The following is an 11701-nucleotide window of genomic DNA, read 5'->3' as shown; positions in this document are numbered from 1 at the left end:
CATATTTTTATATCCCTTTTTTGTCTACGTTATCGCTGCCACTTTTTACCCAACTGAAGAATCATTTAAAGAGGCAGCTGTGCCAATTTGATTTTTCATGGGTCAGCAAGTTTTTCCTTGAGAAACAAAGCTCGGTTATTTACCCAGCAGCTGCCTCCTGTCATCAGGGGGGTCTCACAGCTGTCAGCCGTGCACGTGCATTCATGAGCACACTCGCATTCATGAGCACACTCGCATGCGGCCACAGATTGGGCCCCCTTGTGGCCAGGCTGAGCAATAAACTCTAAGGGAGGCCATCTGTTAGGCAGCATAAGAGCCGCACCGTATGATATTTAGTGCATATTTATTTCCTAACTGATTAGATTGTGACTATTATTTATATAGTACCAAAACACTTTATACAGAACGTGGCTTGTTACAAAATCAAACTGATACATAAGGTAAAGTATGGACCCTGCTCAAAAAGTAACACAGTTTGGTGTTGTGAATGAGCAAACCAGACACATTTTGTTTGATAAAAAAAAACATTCTTTAGAACTTGTCCTTACTACATTATACATTTAAGAGTTTGACACACAGAGGTTTAAGAACATAGATGGATTCATTATTTAAAACAAGGTGAAAATATAACATGAATAATAACGTGGTGGTACAGAAGAAGAGGTGCTCTGCTTACTCTCATATATTTACATTCTATTAATGCTGTGGTTGTGAAATGCAACATTTCTTCTTGCACATAAAGGAGGGCGATAGTTTTGATCTTTACCTTAATATTATATGTAAAGAGACACTCAGTATAATGGTACTTGAGGACAAGTTCAGGAACCCCTGGACTAAGCCAAAACCTTGTGTAATCACGTCCTGGGCTTCAGCCCACAGTGTTATGCCAGATGTCCTTCACTCAATGGCCTCCAAATATAACTATGGCCTACTAGCACACAAAGCTTGTAAATCAATTTCAAGAATTCAAAGAACTATGTCTTAAAAAAATACGACAAACAGTTGCCATAAATAGAAAAAAAAGAGAAAAAAAAACCAAGCAGCACCACAATATGATAAGTATAATGTATAAGTAAAATACAAAAAAATCTATGTTTTGTTCCTACACTAAAAATCTTTTTCTCTTTTAACTACACTTTTGAATGTATTATATGAGAGAATGTTACCTCTCAAGGATTATTTGAATTAAAGAGCGTTGAGTTTGCAGCTATGTTTCCGCACTAAGCAGTGTATTAGTCTTCTTTTTCCAGGCATCGTGCCCTCACCAGTGTGCATTTACCCAAGAACTACATTAAATTATGAACACACATATAATAATAGAGCTCACTGCTGAGAACCGTTATTACAAACAATGAAAACAACTCAATGACATCAGGAAAATATCACACAATTTTATTTGGAGCAGGGCCCTCCTCACCTTTTATTTCTGCAAATCCAAATTGCTATGTTTTGCTTTTTATATCCTACTTAACTGTTATGTACAGCGCTGCAGAATATGATGCCTCTACATAAAATCAACAATTTAAATAAATACATAAATTAATAATACAAAATAAGCTTTGGTGCTTTTGAAAAATAACATTTTGGGTAATCGTAAAATGCTTCATATGTCACATCAAGATTCTACATGTTCCACTTCTTTCCTATGAGTTTTTCAAACTGTTTTAAATGTATCACCCCTACACACACGCCGTAAATCACTCCAAACATTCTTATTCTAAACTGCTATAGAATTCAATGAATTTCTCTGAAACATAGTCTTAGTTTTTAAGAATCTAATCAAATTAAAGATAAAGTCACAAACAGAACGAAGGCCCTAAACACCTGACTATACCCTTTCCCTGCGACATAGTCCACTGTTTTGCCAGATTGGGAAGGCTTCACTACTTGCTTACAACACAATGGTCATGTCAGCAAAGAAATACATACATAGGAGGTTTCCTAGGCATATATAACCAGACAATGATCATTACATGGCTTCAAATGAAATGAACAAGACATTGTTTGAGCAAAAAAAAACAAAGATAGTTACTTGAAAATATGGATAGTTTATAGAAAGTGGTCTGGGCCAATGACTCCGTTATCTAGGTGGGCCAGTTCTGGTCATGTGAAACGTACTTTGTATCCATTATCACAATTGAAGACTCATTATAAATCATCTGAAAGTACACAGGCTGGTCACAGAGATATAAATCCGCATCCGGTTCAGGCTCTCTCCTATCCTGCAGAGCATTTCCATTAGAACACTCTACAAGAAGTCTAAGCCCCAACCCTTCAAGTGTGGTGGCCTGTTGGCCTGCTTAGTAGGCTACTGTGCCAATGCCACTGATGGGTTTCAGCAAGGTTTAATTCTGTACCTGGCAGCTACAGAAAAACGCATTCAGCCAGCAGATGGGCAATGCCCTACAGGAAAGTAAACAAGTGATGTTGCAAAGTAAATAACACTAATTTAGCATTACAACAGGTATCAGTGAATCAAACATAACAGCTGATGCCTGAAAAGAAATTCTAGGTATTACCGGTACTTCCCATTTGAGACAAGCATGACTTCTGTATACATATGTATTGTAAAATGTAGTCATTGCTAAATACACCTATGTATGCTACATGGAAAAACAACCAATGTTTATTGCTTTGGCTCTCCTGCCACCCATTTCTTTCCACTTGTGTTATAGTTAATGTTTCATCCTATCAGATTTTTCTAAGACACATAACCATATATGTGTGTATAGATAATATAATCCTACGCAGAATGTTTTACAGCCTATATGTCTATGCCACCAAATAATGCCCCTCGATGGACACTAAGGGACATAACATTGTAGGCAGTGGGCACACACACTGAACCAGCCCCAAAACAAGACCAGAAACATGAAATTAGAACATATTTTGATACATACGCCTGTAACAGGACACTTTGTAACTGGAAATTGCATCTCTGCCCATCACTAGGGATTGCGGGGCTGGACGCAGGCTTTCATGCTAATGGCACAAATCAATACAGTACCAGACGCTACGGGGGAATACATAGCATATCAGTGCTTGGCACTGAAAGGGTTAAATGTAAAATGTTATTTAGCTGGGAAAAGGGTAAAATACCTGCCCTAACAGTGTCCTCTCCACACCAAAATGTACAAAGCCTTTAATAGCTAATTACCTGCCACCAGCAGAGAAGCCACTTTTAAGTTAAATGCCCATTATATGAGTTAGCAGCAACCAAAACATGTTTTTATCTCGGCTTGTGCCAATAAACATCCTTTCTCTGCAGACCTGGCGGCTGACATTGTGATATTTACGATGACTTTCCCTGCACAATCACTTCATTGAACCCATTCTTAATGGCAATGCTATGGGGAAGAATAACTTAACGACTACAAATAATCACGGCAATCCCGATAACAGAAAAGTTAAAATCCTTTTAAGCATAATACACACACATACAATGGATTTCTAATAAATAGATTTTGTTTTTCTAAATCTATGAACACCATTACATAGATTTTATGGTGCATTAAACAGCAAAATGTAAGATTAGGAAAGAAAGAGCAACAAATAGTATGCCAAAAATATGGCATGGATCAATGTTAAAACAAGATTAATAGCGTTAAACAAATATTTTCAACAGCAGTGTCTACTAACCCTTTAAGGACAAGCAAGACATTAAAACCTGGGACAAACGCCAGTACAAAATGATACTGGTTCATGTTGCTTCCCACTGAAATTTTATTGCTGGTACCCCTCATTTACTATATCGTTCCCTAAAACTTGGAGTCATTTTTGCATGTTACAATTTAAATAATATGTCCCTTTTTTGATTTTGGTGAACCCCAAAAATTATACATAGCTCTTCAAGGACAAATAGGAGGCTGTCATTGTTGTCAGTCATGTGATATTTTGGGTGACTTTTCCTGCTCAAACACCACACTGAGCTGATGCTTTATGGCAATGCTAATGAAGTCCGTAACTTCACAGAGTTTCATTAGTCACAGTGGCCTGCTGGTGGATGAAGACTGGCCCATTCTATTATTTACCAGAAGCATTTTGTTAAGGAGTCAGGGTGTTTGTCTAGCAGATTGGGCTAAAATAACGGAGCTAGAACACACACCAAAGGCTAACATACAGCTTTCTGAAAACATTGTGCAGAAATAAGAAAACAGCACAATATTTTTGAAAACTTATTTTCAACCTGATACTAGTAATAAAACAATTTGGTGGCATTTCGACATATTCAGAATGTATTCAGTTTGCGCATTTCCATTATAATGTCACCACCTTTGCACAACTGGTGCACCCACTGTTCTGGATTAGAAATGTCCTTGCCCTCTTTGTATTGGTTTGTATTGCAACATCCCCTTAGTATTTTTTCCCACACCAGCCTGTGCATGTCTTTTTATGTTTATATTATTAACCTTTTCTGCTAACATGCAAACCATATTAGTATCATACACAGTTCTATATGCAGATCCTTATCAACATTCCAAACTTCTGAAATAAATCTGGAAAACTCTTTGGCATCTTGGCCACCACCCAACTGACTTCCTGTAGTGACTTGCAAGAAGGAATCAACATATAGTACGTGAACCGTTCCCCAGTAATAACTTTCTGTGAAGAATAACAAGAAGTGTCTACCCAAGTTTTTCGCCACAGGACACCACAGTTTTTTTTTATATTTTATCTTAAACAGCCGTATGATGCATATCTTCTTTACGGAAACTTAATTAGAAAATAACTAATCAGCAGAAAGAGTAATTAGGACTTGCAACCAGCGTTAGAACTGGGCATGCAAGTCAACTGCAGTATTCTCACTGTAGGAGCAACTTGACAATCCACTTGATAACTACTTTCTACCTCTTAGACACAGTTACTCGGTCTCTGATTTATTTCTAAAGTAAGTCACATAACCATAAACATTTTTAACATGTCTGTGTTATGGAGCTAAATAAGATAGATAAAGAATGACCTCACTGTGGAGTTATTTTCCTGCAGAATTATAATTGCCACTTCAGGAGCTCATTATCTTCATCTTGCATTATGCGTTTAATAGATTAAAGACACAATCCCGCCATCATATACACTTCAATGCATACAATAGCTTTGAGGTCCCATTAAATTCCTGGGGCGTCCCCTTGTAGATGCATGGGGGGGATTCTGTACAATCCACTCATAATCATTTGCACCTTCCACGGCCCCACAGCTATTTTCCGTGCAGGAGATATGTCTACCGTACAGGAGATATGTTTACCGTGCACGTGTGTGGAAAGCACTCCCATTGATTTGTTGAAGAAGCCAAACAATGGCAAGAATAGTTGGGCCATGGAGGAGGAGAGTAGTTGCAGCGACAGAGCACCTTCTATGTCAGGTAAATGTTTTCATTTTTAATGTAATACTAGTAAAAAAAAAATGTTCCACATGGAAATGCTTTGCCTGGTTGTTTTCCCGCCTTTTCTACCACCAAAAGTTTGTACAACTTTTGTTTACTGAATAAGTACAATGTAGCCTCCTCATTGTATTATGGAGGGACAACCCTCACAAACTTCTCTTCTCAACTAGCAGGGTTGGTTTGTCCTGCATAATGCAAACCTAAACTCTTTAATAATTAATAGAGCAGTTTGTGATTTAAAAAGTCACTCTTTACTTATTATAATAATGCATTATATAGGGCCAGAAAAGCTCCTGTAGGGTCATCACTCTTACTATACTGTGCGAGATAAACTGTTATCCCACTAACATTACCTTTACAAACAAATCTGAGGATGAATAGGAGAAATATGGATTTGATGTAGGTGGAACATTTCCATATTAATCTAACTTTTCTAGTCTTTAATTATTTCGATTTGATAAACATTACCCATACCATATAAATATAAAAGAAAAGTTGGTATGTGCTATATCAAAACACTATTTTAAAGTAACATATACCGAAAGATAGATATCTTATGAGGTGGTCATACACAACACGATAAAGTAAAGGTTTTTGTGCAACGGCCAAAACATTTGGCACAATTAAAAATTGTCCTTTATTGTCATCCATCTTAGTGACAATACACTTCAAACATAATGGGCCTAGCAACCATCAACATCACTAAGAGGGAGACGATCACATCAACAGCAAAACAGCTAAGTCAATTGTTTCTGTATGAAAACACAGAGGATCTAATGGACAAGCAGTAATTGAATTTATTCTATCTAGAGGCTGACACAAATGGCATTAGCTCATGCAATTAAGACCCAAAGAGCATCTGCTTTTAAACGACATCTCTCTTCTTTCTCTCAAGTACATCTACTGTAGAAGGTCTCTGACCGCTCACCACCCCCAGAAGAAACATTGTTGAATGGAAAAAGAACCAGCAGACGTGTTAAACAATAGTATACAGTATATATATATATATATATATATATATATTTATATATATATTTATATATATATATGTTACGAGAAGCATAACAAAAAGCACTTTGAGCAATGACTGCATCTGGTAAATACCTTTAAATTAGCTAGTCATTTAAGATGTGGACGGGAGGATGACTATAGACCCATCACAGAATGTTAGAACGCAAGCTGTCACTTCACTTTTGGTTTATTTTTGAACTAACGATATGTTCAGCTGTCGCTTATTGTTTAACAGTTGGATGCCAAAAAGGCATCTTCTCTTTTTCGCACTTATCCGTCGTCCTATTTTCAGTAAGCCAACATTTTTCCAAACTAAAGCAGTGTGTTAATCATCAATTCATCATAAAGAAAAACTAATTTTAGATGTACAGCCCTGAATCATTAAAGCTAGCCTCCCATCTAGAGAAGTGCTACTGTGGAAAATAAGCCAGCACTTTGAGGGTTAAGTTAAGTCCATTTGGTAATTACGGGATAACTAAAACAATGCAAGGAGATCAAAATTAGGAGGTCAAGCAGAAAACGTAACTATCTGTATTCTGGCTTCATCTGAAGATGTCTGCATTTCGTGGGTTGTCTTATCAAAATGTTATTGTAGCAATCAGCACAGGCAATTGGCCACCATAACACTGGATTACACAGGAATTCATACACTGCTGCAAGAGAGCAAACCGTTATTTGGTCTGGAGACAAGAAACGACACTAGTTTAAAAGTCACTGCGTCCTTGAAGTTAAATTACTTCGACACAAATAACGAAAACAAAATTTACAAGGATATTTACAAACGGCGGCACACTCTGCAACCCACTGACCCGTGGCGCAGGCGCTAATGTGTACAAAACCGCTATAAAAAAATGTTCTTCAGACACTAAATTAAAAAAGGGTTTATAGAAACCTACAGGGCCAGACTCATTTTCTAAACAACTCTTGGCATAAAACTGCCGGTGCCCCCGCCATCTAGTAAACTATTTACAGGGCACGCACAAAAAATAGGAGCAGCGGAAATATATCTGGAATATGAGCAAAAGTATGTGGGCACCACACCTAATTATTGGTAGCTGTTATAGCCGCAAAGGGTATTAATGCCCATGGTTTTAGAATGGGATGTCCATCAAGCTCATATAAGGTGTGATGAAGGTATACAGTCGTACTGTGGGAGAAAGTAAATGTGGTAAAGATGATACCTTTATTGGTGTATAATGAATTGCAAGAGACTATAATGGTCTCTTCTTCGGGCATATTATACCTGAAGTATGCGGACATCTCACCATCATACCTGTGATGGTCAGATGTCAACATATTTTTGGTCATATGGTCTATTTGAAAGTAGATGTACAGCCAATACACTGTTTTTGCAGCATGCTTACACCTGTTTGGTAGGCCTCGTATTATACATTTGTATTATTTGAGCCTGTGACTAGCTCAGCACACCGAAAGTAGATGAAACACATATGGAAGGTGTGATGCCATTAAGATCCTTCATTTCTGCTTCCTGCGTCGCACCTAGTTTGCCCTTACGGAAAAAGCAGCCCAGTTATTTTGCATACTAACATATTTACTGTTAGATGTGGGACCATGCTGCCGATTTACAGCAGGCCAAGTATATACAATATAAGAATTGATGCGTCTATGTACATGACGAATGCGCAAAAATTCCAGTATTGAGACAAGCTTGTGGAAGGCTACTCTAAGCGTAAAGCAATACAAAAGCAATACTAACAAAGTTAATGTAAACTTTTGACATGTAAACATTTAAGACTTATTGCTTCACAATCCGGATGAGACCCCACCCGAAATAGCGTCATGTTTCTAGATATCCTTTTTATTGTACACTTCATTGTTATTGTAATTAAACCGTTTCTCTTTGCATGTCTGTTCTTTGCCTGGAAATGTGTGCATTTCCATATGTTGGCATCAAGAGATACCTGTAAAAACCTTGAGCAGATTGCGTTATGTCTGTACTTGAATAGACCACATTAAGCAACCTCCATGGTGCTCTATGCCTTATTACAAAACTAATGGGCATTTGTCAGGGGCAGGCAGCAATCCAAGCTTATAATACAATGCTGTTAGCCCGCAGGGTATTGCAAGCTCATCAAAACAAATGGGAAAGTGTTAACATCGTGGCTGTAGCACCCTGTTATTAGGAAAGGGATTGTGTTACTCTATCTAGATCATAGAATTCTTATTCCAGGAAAGATATGATGTTAAGAAATATAAAGACTGTAAATATGGTAAAAAAAAAAAAAAGAAAGGAAATTACATGGATAGATCATAAAATGATTATTCTTGAGATAAAGATAAACATAGGACATAACAATTTGACTTACAGAAGCAAGACGTATGGAGGGCTCTGCTCAAACGAGCTTTCAGAAAACAATGTCATACTTGTTTTTATAGGTCAGTTGGTGTTTTAATGGAAATTTACATAACTACATTTATTAAAACTGTATGACTTTGGGTTTTCAGTCAATATACACTTTCCTAAACTTAACTTAGTAGCATGGCATTAGAAAGAATTGGTGCCGGGGATGGGCATGGGGTTTCTTTAGACCTCCGTGCTCATGGTGAGTATCAACACATCTCCTGCCATGCATTTCCATGGGGAAATGCCCAAATGTATAAAGGCAACTCAGGCCCAAACGTATAAAGGCATTGAAGGGTAGCTAGTATAGCTATGCCGCCGCAGGCAGTGTATACTGAGCAAGAACCCATAAGCCAGTAATCAGATCTGGAGCTACTGTAAGATGTTCATTCGGCTACCCATTACACCCGCAAGTAACTCTAAAATAATTTAGCCATTTTCTTGAGATTTTAAATCGATCACATTTTTTACCATGCAAGAAGCAGAATTGCCAACTGTACTACATTTCCTGTATTCTATTAAAAAAAATTAGTTTCTAACAAAATACTCACAAAGCATCGTTGGGGGTGTCATGAAGATTTGAAAATGATTTGCAAAGCAAAACAAAGGTCCTTTGTACATTCACCTTGCAGTTAAATAAAAGATTAATTGAAATCTCCAAATACTTGTTTATATGAAAAAAATGCCCATCTGTTAACACATATTTTATGTGTGTTTTCATTGCTAACCACATTAAGGATAATATTTAACTGAGCAGCCGACCATGGTGAATAACAAATGTCTGTGGGCTGCTTTTAGGTTTACTTAACTATTTCAGCTATGAAGAGCTTTGTCAGGAAATTTTAGAAGGCTTTTCTTCTACCTTTTTTCCTACCTGTTCAGTTATTAAGTAATGAAAATGGCTGATACACATTGTAAGGGTTGTACTCCTTAACAGCTCACATATTTGCTGTATTCCTTCGGTTAGCACCTTGCAGCTAAAACAAACGACCACTTCTCACTACTTATTCTCTTGGACCTTCCTGCCGTCTTTGACACAGTTCAACACCTCATCCTACAAACCCTCCACGCTCATGGCATCCGTGACACAGCTCTTTACTGGCTCAAATCTTACCTTTAGTGTCTCACTCCCTAGAACTTGCTTCTCTCCCCTACCGTTATCTGTTGGTGTTCCTCAGGGCTCAGTTCTTGGGCCTCTACTAGGTCATCTACAACACTGGTATCTTCCTTTGGCTTTCAGTATCACCTATATGCATACCTGGGAACTCTCTGGGTTTGACCCGGAGAACCGGAGAAGAGGTTCTTGAGCCGGCAATCTCCGGGTGGCGGGAGCGAAGTCTTGACACGATCCGCGCCCCCCCCCCCCCATTTTCCCTTTAAATGGAGATGTTTCCCACTGGTGTCTCCCTCCTTTCACGGAAAAAAGAGGGGCACTTAGGATATGCACTAATGTTGTGTATGATAAAGTGTATGACAATGTATAATTACGTTGAAGCATCAGAGCTTCCATAACATTAAGGCTTCCTTAGGTATTTAAGTAAGAAAATCTTACGTGTCAGCATTTTCAGATACCTGCACACTAAATACAGCACATTTAGGGCAGAAAACATATGATTTCACGCTGAAGATCAGTAAATAGTGTAATTTATGATTTCATAACAATATTATAGCTTATGCAAATCAACTTGCGTACTCTATCCACCAAGGTCCCTGTCTGTGGTTATCAGGTCTTCTTGATAGTTTTGCAGAAAAGCGAAGGTTGTTTAAAAATGAGATTTCTGCTTTAGATAAAAGCCAAAGCTCTATCTCACACAAAGAAAATGTTATAAAAACAGAAAAATATTTTGTAAATAGAACGTTTAACACTGATACAGAGATTACCATGTTGTGGCTGGACCCATGTGTGATATTGAGTGATCTTAGTATCCTAGGACAGGAAACCTTGAATTTTTTTATTGTTATACCCTAAAAGAACATTCTAAACGACTTCTGGATATAATGCGTCTATGGAGAAATCTTCCTGATGATACACTGAGGAGTCTAACGACAGACTAGATTCTCCCTGGTCAACAGCTGGGAGCATTGGCTAATTTGGAACAAAGGTGGCACACACAAACAGCTTGTCTGTGGCATCTTTGTCCCCAAATAGCTCCTCAGTGCTGCAAAATAAGAGTGTCTGTGCCATCTTTATATCCAAGATGCTTGTCAGTGCCCCCTAAACAGCTTGCCTGTGCTATCTTTATCCCCAAACGGCCTATCTGTGCCATCTTTGCCACCACAGCCTGCCTGTGCCCCTGCTTATACCACTTACCTGTGTATCTCTTTTTTTGTGCTGTGTGTGGACTAATTCAGCATGCAGGAAGTGGATGTGATGTCACTTCCTGCCCGCCAGATCAGTCAGACACAGCATGCAGGGAGAGAGTGATTATTCTAGCACCTAGTGCCTTTAAAGGGATGCCACTGGTGTCACAGGGGTCACCCAGGCCCCATTGAGTGGGGGGCTTGGTCACATTTGTGATCATGATTACCTATAATAATAGAAATGTGAAAAAAGGTATAAGAAGTGTAGAAACATCTTGCAGCCCTCTCACTATGAATGTGGAGTATGAATATACGTTGCAAACAAATGTGTGTTATATTTATGTGTTATTAAATATTGTATGATTATGTGTTCTAATTAAAACTCTATTAAAAAATATATATATAATCTGTGTGGGTAAAGTTTAACAAACTTGGTTAAAATCTTTAAGATATATGTAAAGTAGGGTTAAGTATGATTTGCAAATGAAATTACCATAGCACTGGCTGTAAATAACATTGATTTATCTCTCAAAGAGAACAAGCAATAATTCCACATACTCATCGCTCTTGGGTTTACTACAAACAAGCTTTGTCAAACAATTCCAATAGAATTCATACAACTACACAAACAAAACAGAACCTCTTTT

General features: G+C 37.9%; 1 protein-coding gene across 2 annotated transcripts in view; it reads right to left on the bottom strand.

Moving 5' to 3' along the window:
• TBC1D4 (TBC1 domain family member 4) overlaps positions 1–11701 on the bottom strand; it is a 63722-nt gene that overhangs the window by 36387 nt on the left and 15634 nt on the right. The window lies entirely within an intron of this gene.

The sequence above is a fragment of the Spea bombifrons genome, chromosome 2 (assembly GCF_027358695.1).
Source record: "Spea bombifrons isolate aSpeBom1 chromosome 2, aSpeBom1.2.pri, whole genome shotgun sequence".
Classification (NCBI taxonomy): Eukaryota; Metazoa; Chordata; class Amphibia; order Anura; family Pelobatidae; genus Spea; species Spea bombifrons.
The sequence above is the reverse complement of the archived record's forward strand: the minus strand, read 5'-3'. Positions and strand labels throughout refer to the sequence as shown.